This window comes from Capra hircus, chromosome 2 (genome assembly GCF_001704415.2).
Source record: "Capra hircus breed San Clemente chromosome 2, ASM170441v1, whole genome shotgun sequence".
Lineage (NCBI taxonomy): Eukaryota > Metazoa > Chordata > Mammalia > Artiodactyla > Bovidae > Capra > Capra hircus.
In genome coordinates this window covers 40080282-40100345 of record NC_030809.1, presented here as the reverse complement: position 1 = coordinate 40100345, position 20064 = coordinate 40080282, and the positions used below count along the sequence as shown (strand labels likewise).

General features: G+C 43.1%; 1 protein-coding gene and 1 long non-coding RNA gene across 9 annotated transcripts in view; one reads left to right on the top strand and one right to left on the bottom strand.

Moving 5' to 3' along the window:
- On the bottom strand, positions 668–9578 carry LOC102185515. 3 transcript variants are annotated; one of them, XR_309798.3, is made up of 4 exons: positions 8316–9578; positions 6943–7092; positions 1846–2007; positions 668–1028 (listed from the first exon to the last, which is right to left on the bottom strand). It is a non-coding gene; the product is annotated as an uncharacterized LOC102185515 (long non-coding RNA). The 3 variants fall into 3 exon arrangements; XR_001919286.1 differs by having other exon boundaries at positions 6943–9573; XR_309799.3 differs by lacking the exons at positions 6943–7092; positions 8316–9578 and adding an exon at positions 3528–4252.
- The window catches only part of CREB1 (cAMP responsive element binding protein 1), a 56528-nt gene continuing 52276 nt past the window's right edge, over positions 15813–20064 (top strand). For 3 of the 6 annotated variants that reach the window (XR_001296787.2, XM_018060296.1, XM_005676431.3), the window contains exon 1: positions 15813–16225. The gene's annotated coding sequence lies outside the window, so the exon portion shown is untranslated. The remainder of the gene's footprint in view (positions 16226–20064) is intronic. The other 3 variants (XM_018060292.1, XM_018060284.1, XM_005676432.3) reach the window with 2 other exon arrangements.

Here is a 20064-nt window from a genome sequence, read left to right as displayed (position 1 = left end):
TGGAATTCTCTGGGCCAGAATACTTGAGTGGGTAGCCTTTCCCTCCTCCAGGGGATCTTCACAACCCAGGGATCAAATCCAGGTCTCCCACATTGTGGGTAGATTCTTTACCAGGTGAGCCACAAGGGAAGCCCAAGAATACAGGAGTGGGTAGCCTATCCCTTCTCCAGCGGATCTTCCCAACCCAGGAATTGAAATGGGGTCTCCTGCATTACAGGCGGATTCTTTAGGAAGTAAGCTATCAGGGAATTGGATCTCAAGTGCTACAACAAAAGATCCCATGTGCCACAACTGGGACCTAACACAGCCAAATAAATAAATATTTTTTCAGAAACGACAAGCACAGAAGGAGGTGCAGGGCTAAAGGGATGAGTAACACTTCGCCCCTGCCTTGAGGCTTATAGTCTAATTGGTGAAACAACGCAGGAATGGGGGATCTACTCCCTCTCACATGCCGGGTGCGCTGTGTCTGTGTGCAGCAAGCTCTGACAATGCAGGGACAACTTAGGGCAGGCCCTAATGGAAAGAACAAGTGGGTGTTTTCTCAGCTCCTTCAGCTTCATGCTGGATTACGGGCCATTCGGGTAAACATTCCTGGGCTGCAGTGAGCCACTCAGGGGGTGTTTTGATAACTCTTTCATACTTTGTATCACATAGGCCACAAGAGTATACATGGTTTGTTTAATCTTGGACTAAAGATGACAGACTAGGTTCTATGTAAGTCCTGAAAATGATTCAGTTCCAGCTTCCCAGGAAAAAAAAAAAAAAATTCTGACACACAATTACAAAAGCACGGTACTGGCTGGGCTCAAAAACCACAGTTACAAAAACTATTTAGCAATGTACTGTAGAATAAATGTTCATTGACATTTACAGAGTATTAGTCAATAATACATTAAACAATAACATTTACAGATTAATTACATGAATCTACACAGGGTACTTGTACTGGGGTCAGGGGGTGGGGGAAAAAAAGGACGTAGATCATCTTGGAAAAGGATCCGTCTAGTTAGGGAGCCTCTGTGAACCTAGAATAAAAACCAGAGTTATAAACACGCCAAATTCTAGTAAATTCAATCCCATTTTACTGATGTTTATAACCCTCATTCATAGTTTGAGACTATGTGCACTAAGGGATGTCTTATATTAACAGCATCTCAGAACTGTGACAATATCTGCTCAGACGAATGGATTAGGATGAAATGAAGTGTGTGGTTTTTTTTTTTTTTTTCCTGATCTGAAACTACAAGACCCTAATGGTATAAAATCTGCTTGTACAGGGGAGGGATGAGCAAGAATGTGCTCTAAGTTCAGCTGGCAAGAAGATATTTCCTAGAAGAAGCAACACTGTTGCTAATGCAATTTACAGAAACCTATACCAAATCACTGTCATTGTTGACAGGTCCCTTAGGAGGGGAAAAAGAAGTGTGTCAAATACTAAAATATAAGATTTTAGCTGACTGGACTAGATTCCTTGCTAAAAGCTGTTTATACAGAAGCAACATTGGCAATCATGGCACTGAAAATTTTTAAGGGTTCTTATTCTCATCTGCAGCCTTGGGATGTGTACAGACGAAAAGATTTATTCTCTCCTTCCCCATCATCCTTACAAACTCAAGTAACTTCATCTAAATTCCTTGTAGAGGGAAGGGGTAAAAGCCTAGGTGGGAGGAACTTTTGAAAATAGTGTCTCTTCCCCACTCCATCTTTGGATGTTACTGATGGAAATGGTCTATGTGTAAAAAAGAGAAAACCTGAGAACCACTCATCTGAAATATCTGAACACACAGCCAGAAGATACGGATAGTTATCAGGAGATACAGTAACTGCTACCATTAAGCTCACCTCCAGTAGCAGTCCACTTTATAGAGATGGGATGCCTCTTGGGTGTGGTTTGCACCGCTGTATCCTGTACCTAAGTTTAGGTAATAACAGCTCCTGCGAGGGCGTGAGTCAGCTGTGTTGTTTTCCAGTGTCACCAAGACTACAAACATGACTAAACCGCAACTGACACAGAGATCAGTAAAGTTTTATCAGGATGCATGTGAATATCAGCATAAAGACTGATGCAATTAACGACCACTTCACCCTTTTTACTCATATATTGAAAGAAATGTTAACTCTTCTGGAGAAGAAATGTGCTCCAATACTTCTGAAGTACATCCTATGGTAAATTATATTTCACTTCAGCACAGTAAAGCATCAGTTTTTAAGCCCCAAAAGACATTTTGTGTGGATACTTTGCTTTCTTTGAATAAGCATTAAGGAGCAAAGGCATTAAACCTAAAGGGAAAGGAGTTAAGAATCCAGTAAGACAGTTACAAAGGTAAGGGAAATCTATCTTTTTGGACTGATGTTGAAGCTGAAACTCCAATACTTTGGCCACCTGATGTGAAGAACTGACTCATTTGAAAAGACCCTGATGCTGGGAAAGATTGAAAGCGGGAGGAGAAGGGGACGACAGAGGATGAGATGGCTGGATGGCATCACCGACTCGATGGACGTGAGTTTGAGGGGACTCCGGGAGTTGGTGATGGACAGGGAGGCCTGGAGTGCTGCGGTCCATGGGGTTGCAAAGAGTCGGACACAACTGAGCGACGGAACTGAACTGAAGTGAGTGCCGTAGATATTTACCTGCTATAACTAGTGAGAGTAGTGTAGCCAAAAATGCAATCTGTGGACAGGACTGCAAAAAAGAAAGCTGTTACCCTTAGAAAGTCAAATGTTTCCACCTTCTCAGGGTTACTAATGCTGTTTTCCCACAGCTTCTTGGAAAAATATTGCTGTTTTCTCTGGGCTCTTTCCAGGTGCTTTATTGAGAGAGTAAAATGGAGGACGAGGAAAATACCGTAAACAACTTCACTGTGGAAGGATGGGAAATGCTGACCTCAATCTGCTTCTGTTCTTTCTATATAAAATTCTCATATGCGTAATTGTGGAGGAAGAAGGATGATCACAAAATACGGCATTGGTCATTTGCTGATTGTTCTAGCACAATAATTCTCAAATATATTCATCCTTTACAGTCTAAATCAGAGCTTCTAAAACATTCCATGGTAAAGGACCAAATTTTAAAATTTCCAGTCTACTGCAAGCTTTTATAAATTACAGTAGAAATGAGTTACTAGAAAAGTAAATTTTTAAAAATATGCAAAATATAAGCCCCCAAATTTTGTATTAGTGATTTCAACAGGCATAAAATACTCTGTCAAATTGCTATTAAAGTTTATAAAAGCTTATTCTCAGCTTCTGTACTTACCTTGTGGTAGATGGATAACAAAGTATTCTGAGCTACAGTTTGAAAAGAATTGTCTTAACCACACACCTACCACAAACATGGGACACATATACATCACAGAAGCACATACAAGCACATCAAAGTAAAGATAAATTTCTATCCATTTTAACAATAGTTTAAATATATATAAAATAACTATTTTACATATTTCTTTAAAATTCACTTTATACCAAAAAAGTTGATGAGAAAGCAGCAGTCTCCTACCCTACCTCCCCTCTTCAGTGCCTACCAAAAGCGGCAGCTGTCTAACAATCAGGGGAGCTGCCATTGCCAGCCTCCTCTCCCCCAGCCTGACTTTCCTCCTGGGGCTCTCTTCTTCTCACAGCTGCTGACCTGGGTATTCCCTCTGCCTCTCTTCCACGCAAGGGTACCCTTTGAGAAAGAGTATAATACTGTTCAAAATATTTGCTGCTCCTGTCTTGGGGGTGATTATACTCACCCCGTTGATGTCAGGCTTGGTTATGAGTGGTGATGTCCCATCCGATGGGAGGATTTTCCATCCCTGCCTTGTTAAACTGAGAAGTGACCGTGTGACTTGCTTTGGCCAATGGCATGTGACATTCCAAGGTGGAAACAAGAGAGAGTTCTATCATCTCTTTTCCCTCTGCCACGAGTCTGGCAATTTCACAAAGAATGCTCCCCCAGCCTGAGTCCAGTTATGATGATGAAAAGGAGCAGAACTACACAGTGGGCACACTGGGTGAAAAGGAACCTACACTGCAAACCGCTGAGAGTTCAGTATTGTTTATGACTGCACCAGAGCCTGAGTTGATGAATATATCTGTATTTCCTAGATCTCCTTTGTTTGTTTTATGCTCTAATTTTGGCAAATTATCTTCCAGTAGCTTCCTGAGAAAGAACTGGCCACCCACTCCACTACTCTTGCCTGGAAAATTCCATGGATGGAGGAGCCTGGTAGGCTACAGTCCATGGGGTTGCAAAGAGTCAGACACAACTGGGCAACTTCACTTTCTTTCTATAGTTCCTTTTGGAGAAGGAAATGGCAACCCACTCCAGTGTTCTTGCCTGGAGAGTCCCATGGACAGAGGGGCGTGGTGGGCTACAGTCTATGGGGTTGCAAAGAGTCAGACACGACTAAGCAACCAACACACACACAGCTTCCTGAGAAAGTATCTATAACAGGCAAAGATCTAATATGCCTGAAAATATTAGAATACTGAATTTGAAATAATTTTTCTCTCAGAAGCAGAGGGCATTGAGACATTGTCTTCTAGTTTCCAATGATGCTGTTGAGAAGACCACTGTCATTTTATTTCCAGTCCTTTGTGTGTATCTTCACCCACTCCCAGAGGCTTTTAATGGCTGTTCTAAAATTTCGTGGTCATGTGCTTGGTTACCGGCCTTTTTCAAGAGATCTGAGTATCTCTTTTAATCTTAAAGCTCATGTTTTTCAAATCTAGGGCAGAATCTTCAATATTTCTCTTAAAATCATATTTTCTAAAAAAACAAAAATTTTAGTTTCATCAAAGTTAAATATGCTCAAAGTTTGCAGAGTCAAAAACCTTCTCACTGAATATTTACTGTTCTCCAGGGATACCCACTCTGATTTTTTTTTTTTTTTAGCTAGTTCTTTGGTATTGACCTCCACATCTCTACACATATATTTAATTGTGGTAACATGATATTTCTGTTTTAGGCATCATTTATTTTCATTATGGAAATGAGGATTTATTCTCCTCCTTCTCTGCATACCCACAACATACATGCTCCTTTCACTATGTATCATAACTTTAATTAGATTAATCATGAGTATTTACAGTATTGGGACCTTGTATTCCAGTTAGATTTGAGTCATGTAATAACTATGATTACTTTTCCTCTCCTACCAAACTTTTTGTTTCCCCTGGAGTTAATAATTGTATTGTTCTTTTCATTTACTTAGTTTCCTAGGCATATATTGGCAATTCAAAACTCTCTACTACTCATTTAAATTTCATCTCAGTACATTTTTACATGTCAGACTTTCTGGTTTGTTGGTTAGTTGGTTGGATAGTTTGTTGGTTTCTCTCTTTCATGCTGGTCAATTCCCTTAAGTTCACTGGAGTACTCCTGAATGGAGGTCCTTTCTCCTCATTTCTCAAGAAAGAAGGATTGAATATACTTTAATTAGCAGTTTGTTAGCTGGGTTTATAACTTTTAAATATTTGGACAACTGTTCCATAGGCCTCTTTTTATGCTCTTTTCCCAGGCTCTACAAATGGCATAAAGCAGACACGGCCACTAACCCCTGAACTCTGGGTTCCTGCTGGGCAAATTTGCTTCCTTCTCATCAATACCCCTTCTGCAGGCTTAGGTATCAGTTTCCCCAACTCTGCTAAGTCAGTTACCCTTCCTGCATCTATCCTATCTTCTAAGCACGTGTTGAATTCTCTCGACTGCTGCTGTCAGCTTTTCTGCTCCTTTTGTCCTTGAGGGGTTGCAGAAGTATCCTACTGCTGCTGTGACAGATTATCACAATGAAATGTCTTCAAACAACACAAGCTTATCATCTTAAATTGCTGGAGGTCTGAAGTCCATAATCAGTCTCAGTCAGCTAAAATCAAGGTGTTGGCAGGTAGCATCCCGTTAGGAATGTGAGGGAGAAGCTGTTCCTTTGCCTTTGCAAGCTCCTACAGGGTGTCTGCATTCGTTGGCTAGTGACCTCATCCTCTATCCTCAAAGCCAGCTGCAGAGCATCTTCCATTCTCTCTTTCTCTCTCACTCTCCTGCCTCCTTCTTTCCCTTATAAAAAGCTGTGTGAAGTCGTGTCCAACTCTTTGCAACCCCATGGACTATAGCCCGCCAGGCTCCTCTGTCCATGGAATTCTTCAAGCAAAAATACTAGAGGGGCAGCCATTTCCTTCTCTAAGGGATCTTCCTGACCCAGGGGTTGAACTCAGGTCTCCTGCATTGCAGGAGGATTCTTTACCATCTGATCCACCCTGGAAGCCCTCGGGGATTACACTGGGTCCACACAAACAATCTAAGATAATCACCATATCTCAAAATTCTTCACTTAGTCACATCTGCAAAGTCCTTTTTTTTCAAATAAGACAATCCCAGGTCCCAGGAATTAAGATAGGAGTATTTATGAAGGGACTGTTATTCTATCGTTAAGGGTTTACACTTTTCTTACCCCTTTAGTGTGGAGTGTCAGAAATGAGCAAAGCAAAAAGTATGTGTTCAGTCACCTTGTTTGATCAGGAGCCCAAATAGTATGTGTACTGTTTCCAATCCCTGAGCTTCTTCTCAAATATTTTTTCAAATAGATAAAAATAACAGATAGGAATGATAATAGAAATAACCAAATATCACTGAAGCCTTTAATCCATACATGAGATTAGAACAGCCTTCAGAAACGTTTCATGAATCATGAGTGTCACTGTTTGGAAGAGAATCTGGCAGAGTAGAAATGGGAAGAAAATGAATAAAAGTGGAAAACAGAACAAATGAGTGGGGGAAAAAATTTTTGAAGGGGGTGCTTACAAGATTATGAAATATGCTTGACACTCAGTAATATGGGTGTTAACCACAGACTGACAGACAAGAATCAAAGATGAGAACAGAAAGGTCATATCACATATGAAAAAAAGCTAAATTTAGAATTGGAATTTCTAAATTCAAACCCCAATTCTCAAACTTACAGTCTGATCTTGTGCAAGTCAGTCAGGTGTCTTGGTTGTACAGCTGAGGCCGAAACCCTCAAAAAAAAGTTATCTCAATTTAAATTAGCAAACATATATGAAAGACTTCATGGAGCCGTCCAGCACATTGCAGTTGGATGTTAGTTGAATCTAAAGAAGAAATCAGCACTAATTGAAAACTAGCATTATGGCAAAGCAATGATAACATAAGAATCCAAAAGCTGGAAAGCAGACTAAAAGAAAATTTTCTTTCCTATTTCTAAAACAATGGACTTAAAAAAATAAAAGAAAGAAAAAGATGGACTAGTCCAACCATAAGAAAATTCACCTTAATGCATGGTTATGATTGCAGATATTCTTTAGAAATACCATTTCTACTCATTATCATTATTTTTTTTTTTACTGAACTCCTTCAGTGCGCCAAACACCATGCTAGGTATTAAGGATATAGCAGTGAATAAAGCAGATGCAATCGCTGCCCTCACAGAGGTTACAGTCTAGCAGGGAACCAGACAATTAAACAAAAAATGGCAAGTAAGTGTGACAGGTGATTTAATGGGAACTAAAACATGGAATTCAGGCAGTGAAATCAGACTAGGGTGCAAGTCTGAGGTAGGGGGTTAAGTACCATGCTCAGAGTTCATGACATACCCTTCAGAGCTCAGCCACACAGAAGGAATTAGCAAAGCAAAACTGAAAGGGGATGGTTAGACAGAGGGTGCCAAGGAGCCTACTCCTTCACCTAGGAAGACTGACAAGGCATTTTGGAAACTTTTTAGCCTAATTCTTGTGTCATGTATGAAATGGTGACAGGAACAATATGAGAGGAAAGTGCTTGTATTACTATGATGCTATCAGACTCACACTAATGGAATAATAATTACTTTGCTTTCTTCTCAAAGTAAATTCCCTCCCCTACTTCTCATTCTACAACCAGGCAGTGGAGCACAGCGGCTAAGAGTGCCACTGTGGAATCAGTTTGTCAGCTCTGGAAATCAGGCTCTGGAATCAGGTTGCCAGCTTGGGTTCACACTGTCACTGTTGCCACTTGCTAGTTCTAAGACCTTGGAGATGTGATTTTCTTTATCCTTTCAGGCTTCAGTTTACTTATGTACAAAATGTTCCTAATGTTACTATTTTCCTCATTAAGTTATTATGAGGATTATGTTAGTTAATAAGTCAAAAGTGCTTAAAACAGTGCCCAGCAAAAAGTAAGAACTCAATAAATCTTCACTTATTGCTGCTACCAGTTTTATTTGCCAACCACTGGCCTTTTGTAATTTCCAGGAGGATAAGAGGTCAGTTGATTCTGTTTACATGGCATTGCTTTCAGTCACAAGGAAGATAAGAATGCAGCAGGACTACTAGCTTACCAACTGGTCCTCAAAATAGAAATAAGAAGCAACCAGAATCTTGCTGATCAGTTCTTCAGTTCTAACTGTGAACGTGGGAAGATCAGAAAGCTTCAAAGAGGTCTTCGTCTCTTTCAGGTTATATAGAACTAAGACAGAGATGGCAGAGAGTGTGACCATGCTGAAATCAGGTCTCACAAGAAGTCAGTACTTTGGTGGACTCTTATGATTCAGGCTGTAATACAGAAACAATATTTATAGATGCATTTAGAGGCTATCAAGCTAAGGGAGACCTGTTTATGCAAACCAATGCCAGGAGATTAAGTCCAGAATTTCAACTGCATTCACTCATCATTTGAGTGGCAGCTATGTATAAAATACTGTTCTAAATGTTAAGAATATAGCAGTCAAAAAAGAGACAAAAGTCCCTGCAAACATATTAAATGAGCTAAGTATATATCATACCAGAAAGTGACAGGTGCCATGGAGAAAAATAAAGTACCAAAAGGAGACAGAGAGAGCAAAAGAGCAAAGAGAAAGGTGGGGTGTGGGGTGAACAACTTTCATCAGGGTAATAAGGGAAGGCCTCACAGAAACAGGGACGTTTAAGCAAAGACCTGAGGAGGTGAGAAGGACACAGAAACGTCTCAAAGGAGCATCCTGACCAGAAAGAACAGCAAATTTGAATCCCTGAGGAGAGTGTGTCCAAAATGTTAAGGAACAGCAAGGTGGTCAATGGGCCTGAGCAGTGAAAGGTAGGGTGAGAAGAGCAGGAAGTAGATCAGAAAGGAAACAGGGTCTTGTAAGCCTAACTGTAAGAATCACAGCTTTTTCTGAGTGAGGTGGGAGCTACTAGATAGCTTTGAACAGAATCATAGTTTAAAAGGATCACCCTGGCTGCTGGGCTGAGAAGAAAATGAAGGTTAATGAAGGCTGATATGAAATCCTGATTGAAGGTAACGGCAGCTTGGACCAAGGTGGTATCAGTGGAGACGGGAGAATTAGTCACATATTTTGAAGAAACAGCAGCAGGATTTGATGACAGACTGGATGTGGGGTGTAAGAGTTGCTGAGTCAGCCTCAGCAGTGGAAATGATGGAGTTACTATTAACTGAGACAGAGAAGGTTGTAAGTATAGGTTTTTGAACAAAGGAGAGATCAGGAGTTTAGTTTTAGATATAATAAAATGGAGAAGTCTATTAAACATCCAAGGCTTCCCTAGTAACTCAGTTGGTAAAGAATCCACCTGCAATGCAGGAGACCCCAGTTCAATTCCTGGGTCAGGAAGATCCACTGGAGAAGGGATAGGCTGCCCATTCCAGTATTCTGGCATGGAGAATTCCATGGACTGTATGGACAGTCCATGGGGTTGCAAAGAGTCAGGCACGACTGAGCGACTCTCGCTTTTCAGAGGTCTATTAAATATCCTTGGATACACAAGGCCTAATCTGAGACTAGGAAGTTGTGAGCACATTTGTAATATCTGATGCCGTAATACTAAATGAGGTACTGAGGGAGAGAACATGAAACAGAAGAGGTGCAAGGTCAGAGACCTGGGGCACTCGAATCGTAAGAGGTCAGTGAGCAAAAGGGATCGAGAACATGACTAGCAGTGCATTATGAATATCAGGAGAGTAAAGGAGTAAGCGTAACACTGTAACACCGAAGAAACAAGTGTAACAAGTGAAGTTACATGGGAGGTTGTGAAAAACTGTGTCAAATGCTGTTGCTAAGTCAACTGAAAAGACTGAGAACAGGCCATTGGATTAAGTAACACCTAGAGCAGTTTTGGTGGAATTCTGAAGGCAAGAGCTAGTTGGAATGAATTTAACAGAAAATGTGAGAGGAATTGGGATGGTAAATAGAGAACTCTTTCAGGGATACGCATTATAAAGAGCAAAAAAAAAAAAGGTGGGGGGGACAGTAGCTAGAGGAGAAAGTAGAAAGAGTTTTGTTTTTACTGTTGAAGATTAACTTTCAAAAGCAAAATATTAATTACATTGTTTCAGTTGCTAGGCCATGTCTGACTTTTTGTGACCCCATGAACTGCAGCATGCCCTCTGTTCACCACTATCTCCCTGAGTTTCTTCAAACTCATGCCCATTGAGTCAGTGATGCCATCCAACCATCTCATCCTCTGTCACCCCCTTCTCCACTCCTTCTCCACTCCTATTTAGAATGTGTATATTAGCAGGGGAACCAATAAACAATGAACATAAAAAGTAGTAAAACAGACAGTGTATCTGAATTTCTTCAAACTCATGCCCATTGAGTCAGTGATGCCATCCAACCATCTCATCCTCTGTTACCTCCTTCTCCACTCCTATTTAGAATGTGTATATTAGCAGGGGAACCAATAAATAATGAACATAAAAAATAGTAAAACAGACAGTGTATCTGAAGATAATGACTGCTGTAGGGAAAAATAGAGGTGGCTGAGGGAGGTGTCAAATTGTAATTTTAAACAGTATGAGCAAGGCCTCAGTGAGAAAGTGGCCGCTGGGGCAAAGACCTGAAGGAGTGAGGGAGTCAGCTATTTTCAAATTTGGAAAAAAAGTTTTAAGCACTGAAACAGACCCAAGGTGCTAAGGTGGAAGCGTAGCTGGTGTGTGGCAGTGGGAGAAGTAGGGAAACTTAAGAAGCAAATGCAGTAATCCAGGCAAGAGATGAAGGTACTGCAGACCCAGGTCACCTGTACCTGCAGTGGAGGTAGTAGTCAGTTTTTGGATATATTTTGAAGGTACGGCCAATAGAATTACCTACAAGAATAGATGTGGAATAAGAGAGAAAAGAAGGTATTAAGAATCATTACAAGATTTCTAACCTCAGCAACTAAGATGGAAAACGCTGCAGGTGCAGATGTGAGGGGAAAATCAGCTCAGTGTTGGACATATTGAGCTTGAGATGTCTATTAGACACCTCTGTAGCACCTAGGATCCTCTTGGCCTTCTTGCCTGTGGGACAATTTGCAACTTACTTTGTCCCTATTGCCATGGCCACCCAACCTCAAGCAGTAACCACCCAATAGTGCTTTGCCTCATGCTCAGGCCACACATCTCACACAAAGGTCTGCTTGGTACCCACACAAAACAAAACTGTGTATATGTTCCAGAGGAGGGTAATGTTAGCATCCTCTGATTGAATCTTAACCTTCTCTCCTGACTCACTTCTTTTCCCCACCCTCATTTCCCCAGGACTGTACTCCCTAATAAGATAGGAGCACAGAAGCCTCTGCCTCAGATTCTGTTTTCTGGGAGAACCAAGGCTAAGACAACATCCTAAGACAACAGTGAAGGCATGAGTGGATAGCTGTTTAAATGAGTCTGGAGTTTGGGAGAGTGATTTGGGGAAAAGATATAATTTTGAGAGTTAATCAGCATGAGCATTGTATTTACAATCACAAGACAGGATGAGGGCATAAAGGAGTAAACAAAAAAGATAAATATCAGATACTGGAGGTTGAAGATTTTATTCCAGTATCTTTGAAAGCAGTACCTTTGAGAGCAGAAACAACCTTTTATTGATTGCTATAGCTTCAGTTTTGTAGTACAGAGCACAAAGTAGGTGCTCAACAGGTATTTTTAGAATAAACAAAATAGGTCACCATGGCCCTCGGGTTAGATAGAAAAGCAAACCAAGTCACGAGAGGTGATGAACTAAAACAAGCAGGGTTCATGGAACTTGAGTTCACAGAGAGGGTAAAAATTAGGTTCAACAGCGGAAGCAAGAGAGAAAAATAACAGGAAAAGGAAGCGGTGGTTAGAAAAAAAAGTGCTCAGATACCACTTTCTCCTTGAAGCCTTTTACAATTATTTCATGAGACCTTTCCCCTTTTCCATCTCATCTACCTTATACTAAGTCCACTTGCACACATGTGCTCTTCTCTTTCATTAACCCTGTTTTCCAACTGAAAAATTAAGTCAAAAATGGGAGTAGCTTTCAAGTCCCAGAGATAAAAATGGATGCTAAAGTTGGATGATTCTAGTTCATTTCTATGGTTTATGGATATGCAAATACATGAAATTAGAAGACTACATTTCAAATCTGCAGTATATCCAAAGTGTTTAGTAAAATAACATGCCCTTGAATGACTGGATGACTAAATGAATTGAATTAACGAGGTCAGGTAAGAACAGAGGTCAGGGGAGCCGACATCAAGGACGAAATACGATTGAATGACTGTTGGAGGCTCACTGATCTGACCATAGGGCAAAGGTTAATCAGGGAAGTGGGCCTGCAGTTAAAAAGCACCTAGGAAGTTAGCAAAGCAACTAAGACATGAAGAGATAGGGCCTAAGTGAGTTCACAGTGCGAACAGAAAAGGAGAATGCAGGGAAATTTTAAAATTAAAAATTAAGCCTGCCAGACTCCTCTGTCCATGGGATTCTCCAGGCAAGAATACTGGAGTGGGTTGCCATTCCTTTCTCCAAGGGATCTTCTGGCCCCAGGGATCAAATCCAGGCCTCCCGCACTGCAGGCAGATACTTTACTATCTGAGCCACCTGGGAAGCCCCAAATAATCCCAATATTTTGGTATCATGTATAGGGCCAGGGTAAGAAGAGCAAGGAGGTAAGCTACATTTTGAAAGTGTATTTGACACAAAGATGAGATATATAAACAAATCTAAGAATGGGCAACATTTTAATTGACATTTGTCACATGTCATTGTGTCAAGTACACTTTCCATGAATGATCTCATTTAATTACCACAAGAATACTATGATGTAGTAGCTACTATCATCTTCATTTCACCGATGGGAAAACTGAGGTGCAGGAGGGAAGATCATGCCCAAAGTCACACAGCTGAACCAGGATTTGAATCCTAAAATATTAATAAATTTGCCATGACCACAGAGATATTATTTGTTCAATAAATACTCAATGAACACCACTGCATTGTGCTGAGGATGAGAGGAGAGAAATTCTGGTGGCAAACGAGGCACACTTGGTCACTACCTGCAGACTTACATGGATAGTAAACAAATAATTCCAAGAATGATGAATCAGGAAAGTGCTAAGTACAGTTAGGTAGGAGGAGTGGGTGACAGAAAAGAATTTCAAGGAAAGGGAACAGCATGTATAAATACCTTGAGGTGAGAGCCTACAGTAGAGAACCAGAAAAAAGAGCCTAGAAAAATAAAAGACTAACATGGCTGGAGTGCAGATAGCTAGAGAAATCATTGGGGAGGCTGAGAACACAAGCCTGGATAACAGAGGGCCTGGCCTTCATGATAAGGACTCAGATTGTTTTCAGTAAACAAAGGGAAGGACTGAAGGAATTCAATCAGGGTAGCGACTTGATCAGATTTGTATTTGTTAAAAATTACTCTGGCTGCAGTATGGCAAATGGATCGGAATGAGCCAAGACCAGTTCTGTAGGACCTAGATGGTAGTTACTGCAGAACTTCCAGCAAGAGGTGAAGTTAACTTAGAGTGGGATGGGAAAGTGGTCGTAGGAACAGAGAGAAGCCACAAATCCTATTTTTTTCAAGGTAGGTCTAGGTGATTCTGATGTGTGTTGGAGGTGTCTTAGGTTTCTGAACTGAGTAGATGGATATGATTCCCTTTACTGAACCAAGGGCTATAGGAAGAGGGGTTTGGCACACCCAAGTCATCCGGATGAAAGTGTAGCAAAGACACTTGGGAATATGAATCTAGAGCTCAAGAGCAAGATCTAGGCTTGAGCTTTGAGCTGGAGTCTTTGGTGCATGGTATCTGAAGGGAACAGAAGAGGCCCTTCTGGGAAAGCGCATACGGTGGAACTCCAGAAGCAGGTGAAGCTCAACAGGACTCCCGTATTTAACAACTGGCTAAAGGAGGAGAAGCGGGTTGTTAAAGAACCAGAGAGTTAAGAGGAAAACAAGAGTGTAAGACAAGGGCATATGTGGATGAGGGTGTAGGCAATAGTGTAAGATGCCAGAACAAGGTCTTGTAAGCAGAGGCCTGAAGCTTGTCTGTGACAATTCAGAGCTGCTCCAGGCGTGTGGTAAGAACAGAAACTAGACTAGAGAGGGCTGAGTCATGAGACAATGTCCATGTGCTAAGAGATGGAGAGGGACTTAAAGACAGAAATCTAGACGTGAGAGATTTGGTGGTGGTTTAGTTGCTAAATCGCGTCTGACTCTTGTGACCCCATGGACTGTAGCCTGCCAGGTTTCTCTGTCCGTGGGATTATCCAGGCAAGAATACTGGAGCGGGCTGCCATTTCCTTCCCCAGGGGAGAGAGACTTAAGGCTGTTCAAATACTAGACAGAAACGCCGGTAGAGGAAGAAAGGTTGAAAATAACGGAAGGAAAGGAGGTTATTCTTCAGCCCAAAGAGGAAGCAGGAGGAGATCTACAGTGCTAGGCTACAGTACGAGGCTAGGGAACTCTTTCAACACAAGTCTGTATAGGGCGAAGCTCTGACTTGGACCCTCTCCGCTTCCTAAGACACATTTGCTTTAAGCTTGCCTGCTAAGTTGCTTCACTCGTGTCCGACTCTTTGCAACCAAATGGGCTGTTGCCCTCCAGGCTCCTCTGTCCTTGGGATTCTCCAGGCAAGAATGGAGTGGGTTGCCATTCCCTTCTCCAGAGCTTAAAGCGACTGCAAGTGAATCACAAGCAGACCTGAAAGCCCGGGAGAGAGCATTGCCCAGTTAAATAAAACGGAAAATGATAAAGTCAGCATCGAGTCTCCGGGTGACCTCTGAGGGGGCAAGATCAGCAGCTTCCAGGCAACGGAAGTCGCACTGAGGGTTCAGATGCGGGAGTGGGTGGTGAAGAAAAGGGGGCAGGGGCTGCAGTAGAAAACTGTGAAAAAGAAAGCAATACAGGATGGGTCCCCCTCGCCCCCCCCCCCCAAAAAAAGGCGGGCAGGTAAGCGGGGTTAGGGGAAGACATTCCGAAAATGCAAAAGAGCAACCTCGGTCAGGGCAGGTCATGGCTCGGAGGCCGAAGGTGTGCCCCACCGGCCTGGCCGTCCTCGCTGCCCGGCTAAACTCCGCCAGCTGCCCGGAGTCCCAGGGCCTCCGTGCCCCGAAATTGAACGGTCCCGCCGGCGGCCGCCAGGTTTCTCTGCGGATTCTCGGAGCGGAGCCTCCCGACCTGCTCAGAAAGGCGGAAAACCCTTCCCACAGGGGCCCACGACGCCCCTGGGCCGCGCCGGCGCCGCGCCGAGGCCTAGCATCCCAGCGTCCGGCCGAGGCCTCGGGGAACCGCAGAGCTGCAGCAGGCCTTCCTCCCCGGCTCCGCAGGGCCTCCGCGCTCAGCCGCGACCCCGACCCGGAGGCGCGTCTTCCTGGTCCCTGCAGCTTTTGAAAGTTCCCGGGACGGGAGGCGCTCTGGGGCCCAGGCCCGTGACGCTGCAGCCGCCCTAGAGCCCGCCGCTTACAGCCGCAAGGGCAGCCCGCGCGGGGGTTTCCATCGAACCGTCCACACCCCTCGGGAATTCCCCACCACGCCACACACAAACCCCAGTTCTTCCTGCAAGTTTCCGCCGCCGGCCTTAAACCGTCGATACGCGGCGAGGGCAGCGGGGGCGCTTAGACAGACCCCCTCTCCCCCACCCCCGGGTCCCAGCCCACTGCCGCTTTCCCTCTCCCGGAGGAACCCCTCCGCCGCGCCCGAAGGAACTCGAAAGTCTTCGGCAACTTCCGCCTCCAGCGCGGAGGGCGGGGCAGCTCGAGCTCCTCCGGACCGAGCTCGGCTGTTTCCGTGCGCGGCCGCTGCGCACTCGGCACTGGGCGGCGCTGGCTGGCTCCCTGGCTGCGAGTCCTCAGTCGGCGGCGGCTGCTGCTGCCTGTGGCCCGGGCGGCTGGGAGAAGCGGAGTGTTGGTGAGTGACGCGGCGGAGGTGTAGTTTGACGCGGTGTGTTACGTGGGGGAGAGAATAAAACTCCAGCGAGATCCGGGCCGCGAACGAAAGCAGTGACGGAGGAGCTTGTACCACCGGTAAGAGGAGCAGGAGGAGGAGGCAGGAGCCGGAGAGAGCCGGGGGGACGGAGGGGGGACGGGGAGGCGCCGGACACCCGCGCTTGGGGCCTTCCCCTCGCAGGAGGGGCCGCGGTAAAGATGGAGCCTCCGCCCGAGCCCCACACCATCGCCGCCGCTCGCAGCGAACAAAGAATAATGGCGGCGGACTGGAGCCAGCGGCGGCCGGGGCGGCAGCGACTCTGCCTGCAGCCAGCGGCGGCGCTCATGGCGGGGGGCGGCGGGCGGCGGGCGGCGGGCGGCGGGCGGGGTGGGAGCCGGCGGCCGGGGGTGTGTGCGGGCGGGCTGCCGGCCGCGGCGAGCTGGCGCCCGCGTTCCCGCCGCCGGCGGGCCGGGCCGGGCGCGGAGCCGGGAGTCCGGAGCCGCCCCGGGGGAGGCCGGCCGGCGCTGCCTCCTGTGCCGCCTGCCCGGCCCCCGCCGACAGTCTCGCCCCCCGACCCGGCCCGCAATCCGCCAGGGCAGCGCCGCCGGGGTGCCCGCGGGGGGTGGAGGAGGAAGAAGGCGACAGTTAAGGGCAGAGGAGGTGAAGGTGCCTGCCTTCCCGGTAGCCTCCGTGTCTGCCATGCTCGCCTAGCGAGGGGAAGCGGTGCTCAGTCTGACCTACTCTCCTCTTCTCTTTGTGCAATAAAGTTCGAAACCCAAGGTTTTCCTCTCGTCCTGTATTTTATTCACGCCCTTTCCCCCCGCTCCCGCCCCATTGGGAAAATGCTGTTTTCTGTGCTTTTCTGCTAACATGAGGTAATGAGAACTCGCGCTTTTTAAAATAATTTTTTTACTCTTTCCCTCACCCTTTTTTTTTGTTGTTTTTTAATTAGTAGTCATAGAAATGCATTCTTTGGGGGAGGAAGGGGGTGCTAAGAAAAATATATTTGTAATTTAAAAAAAAAAACCTATTGGGATCTTGTAAAAGGGAAGCTGATTTTTGAAAACAGTTTCGGTTTTAACCCTTTTCAATAAGGTAATCACTTGAGAGCTATCATTCTGAAACACTTCGTTGAAACGAGTATTAGCGATGTACTTTTGTTTCACGTCACCTTGGCGGGGGACAGCCGTGGTGTTGGGTCCTTTGGATCTCCCCTCGCAACCCGACCATATTTCTCACATCTTTCTTAAATACGAAATTGGTTAACCCTAATTCTAAAAATAGCCATTTAAAAGTATCCATTATTTGCTTCGCCCGTAGTAGGTAACCCTAGCCCCAGACCCACAATAATTTAAGCCGCAAGGTTTATTTTTTCTTTCCCTTTTGGGGAAAACGGACAGCAGAAAAATCATTGACACATCAAGACAGTTTTTAAAGGACCATGGGATGTGACCTATTTAAGTTTGTCTTACCGTCTTCAGAAGTTAAAATTTCATGCTAGCGTTAGCTTTCATCAGTTCTGCCTTCTAAAGGTTTAGTATAAAATACTTCTGGTTGCCAGTTGTTGAAATCTTTTACATTCATTTCCTGATTTAAATATAAACCCAAAACGGTTATTTTAGGTAATGCAAAAGGTTCTTTTTTAAAATACTTTCCTGTCTCATGGTATGATACAATGGTGATTGATACAAGGTTTCTTGTTAGGAATAAATACTGTTAGTATGAGCACTGTCTTCTGATTTTCTTTATCCAAGTCACTTTTCCAAAACCTCCTTGCTGTATTACTAGTATTAAAAAAAAAAAACCACACACATTAGCCATTTTTCATTGCCAAGAAATTTAATTAAGACGATGAAATAGTATTTTTCCGTTAAGGGTTGGGAGGGTGATTTTATTTCCAAACACTGAGGAAATTATGGTGTTGATGATGCCATAGATTACTGATTTTCCTTAAGGCTTTTCTGCAGACCAGCATAAGTTGAACAGAATTTCTTTTCCCTTACAGATACTGACAATGACTCTTCCTTTGTTGAATTTTTTTTTTAAGTTATGATAGTTTTTCTTTTGTTTTATCCAAAAGATCTTTTAAATTTTTAAATTATAAATTCATAATCTAATTCTTACCAGTCTCAGGTGAAACTTTGTAAACTTTTGTAATCATTAATATTTGAATATTCATTTGTAACATGTTACTAAGTTATACTTCTACCCCCTCCCAGGGATCAGCAGAAATTACAGTTAAATCTGCTTGAACCGTTTTTTAATGGAGGTGTATTCAGAAAGGCAGTGAGTCTTTGATAGAAATTAACTGAAAACTATTAAAAGGGCATTTCTTATGGAATATGAAACTCCAGTGTAACTCCTTTTGAATCATTTTTTTTTCTCCCCCACAGAAGAGCGTAAGGAAACTTATTCATAAAATGGCACCCTTTTCTGCTTTCTGAAATTCATTTTCATGATTGGATCTGATTAATAGACATTTTTGTTTCTTCATAGAGACGTACTTTATTTTTCATTCTAAGACACTGAGTTTTATTTTGGGGGATATAATAATGGCTACAGTAAATCCAGGTATATAGCCCTCACTTCACCTCATTTTAAAAATTCTTTTCCTTTATTTACACAGTAGAAAAAAATTATTGTACTCTTATGCTTACAATGTATCAGTGAAATTTGTAATTTCATTTATTTTATAAATGTCTTATCAGACATGGTTATGTGGACTTGTTTATAGCCAGCCTGTGATACAATCTTACAAGCATCTTTCTTGATATATAGTGTCACTTCAAGTGATGGCTTCTTTATTGACTAGTTAGAGCTCACATCTAAGGTTAAGGATATAGTAGTCAGAATGATAAAAAGAAAATGAAAGGATTTTTTTTCTTACTCAGGTATAAACACATTTTACATTATCACTTGCGACACAGTTTATGGCTCAGAGTCAGACAAGACTGAAGTGACTTAGCAGCAGTAGCAGCAAATAATAGGTAGCATTTACTGTGGTAGAGAATGTAGTTAGTGGAAAAAGCACTGGGTTTGGGAATCACAGGCCAGTTTGAATCCTGCTGTTGCCACTATCATCCTATGCCTACCCTCAAGGAATTTTGTGACCTACGAGAAGTTTCTTGATCTTTCGAAAGTCTTTGTTTCTTTATCTGTTAGAATAATGCCAGCTACTTTTAGTGTTGTCAGGTAATTATAAAGTACTTCTTTGGGGATTCAATTTATTTTTAAGTTTTATTTTAACTTCTAGCTGTGGAACCTTGGTCAGATTTCTTCTCTGTACTTCTAATTTTCCTTGATCTTAAGTAAACAGTTATCTAACTCAGACACGTGGGAATTAAATGAGTTAATACATATTAAACTCTAGGCATGTCACAAGTGGTCAACAAATGTTTCCTTTATGTTTTAAATTATTCTTCATCATTATTGTTACTGTGTTTTAATTCACTAGGCCAGAAGCTGCAGCAAATCCAAAGATGGATTACACTGTCACATATCTCTACCCTCAAGGAACTATTGGGGACATGATGACTAATAAGGCAGAATATATGCCATAAGAAAGCAGTCAAAAGGAAAGCGAGATCACACTTGATGAAGATGGAAGAAAAGAGGATTTTACTTTTGTATTTCCAATTTTTATTTTTTAATAAGTAATTCTTTCAGATAGCCCATAATTCAGAACACATAAAATGTCATGCAGCAGCAGGTCATGTTTTTTGCCCCCACCCTCCAGTCACCCAGGTGTTACCAGTTTCTCTTTTGTCCTTTCAGAGGTACTCTATCCAAGTACAAACGGATATATGTATGTACTCTCCTCCCCTATCCCCCTTTTTATTCAAATGGTAGTGCACTGTGTACACACCTATATCTTGCAGTTTTCACTTAACACAGCTTAGCATTTGGGTTGTGTCAGTACATAAAGACCTTAAACTCC